Here is a 1,177-nt window from a genome sequence, read left to right as displayed (position 1 = left end):
ATTCTGAGGCTCTTCCCCTGCATTTGGATTAGGCAGTTTGACAGTGGGATCCAGGAAGCTGTTGATCTCCCTGTGGATGGCCCCCTGTGGACGGCCCCCTGTGGACGGTCCGCAGACCTCACCCTGGGAAACACTTCCGTGCTCAGCCCGACTTGCTCGTGGCAGGTCATGTTATTCGCTCCATTTTATAAACGAGCTGCTGAGGCTCTGGAAGGTAAAGTTTCATCAGCAGGACTAGAATTCAAGTTGTCTGACTCCAAGTCACTTTCCATCCTGGTTTTTCAAAGTGATTTAGTTAAATTTTATGCACAGTGTAAAACGAGGCATTGGCTTGTGTCATAATCATGAAACTTTCTTCTTTGGGCTGGATGATTAAAGAGAAACAAAAATACTTTCTTGACTTAATCCTTCTCCCTCCCCTTACAAACATGTCTCCTCAACTTTGCCTGCCTCTAGGGTGACCAGAAGTCCTGGTTAGACCTTCATTCCAGTGTAAATGCCAACCACACCCCTCTCACTCCCAAGAGAATCCTATTTAGTTAATATGTAAATTATACGGTGCTAAATTATACGGACTGAATTGTGTCCTCCCCACCCCTCAACTCATATGTTGAAGTCCTAACCCCAATGTGATGGTATTTGGAGATGGGGCCTTTGGGGGGTGATTAGGGTTAAACGAGGTCATGAGGGTGGGGCCCTTATGGTGGGATTAGTTCCCTTGTAAAAAGTGGCACCAGAGTTTGCTTTCTGTCTCTCTCTGCCAAGAGGACATAGCCAGAAAGTGGCCCTCTGCAATCCATAAGAGGTCCCTCACCAGGAAACGAATCTATTGGCACCTTGATCTGGGACCTCCCAGCTTCCAGAACTGTGAGAAATAAATGTGTGTTGCTCTAACCACCCTGTCTGTGGCATTTTGTCATAGCAGCCCCAGCAGGCTAAGACACACGGTCACACTACCTATCTCCCCTTCCAGCAGCAGCCCCCACTGCCAAGCCTCTACATGGTTATCCATAACTTACTGATTTCTGCATACTGACTGAGCTTTGGTTCTGTACTTTCTTAGCCCTGTCATAGACGCTGGAATATAGCAGCAGTGAACCAAACAGACGACAGCCCCCGCCCTAATGGAGCAGGCTCCTGTCAGAGACAGGGAATGCGCAAGCAAGTAAACGTAGGC

Source organism: Microcebus murinus, chromosome 2, assembly GCF_040939455.1.
Source record: "Microcebus murinus isolate Inina chromosome 2, M.murinus_Inina_mat1.0, whole genome shotgun sequence".
Lineage (NCBI taxonomy): Eukaryota > Metazoa > Chordata > Mammalia > Primates > Cheirogaleidae > Microcebus > Microcebus murinus.
This window is presented reverse-complemented; position numbering follows the sequence as displayed.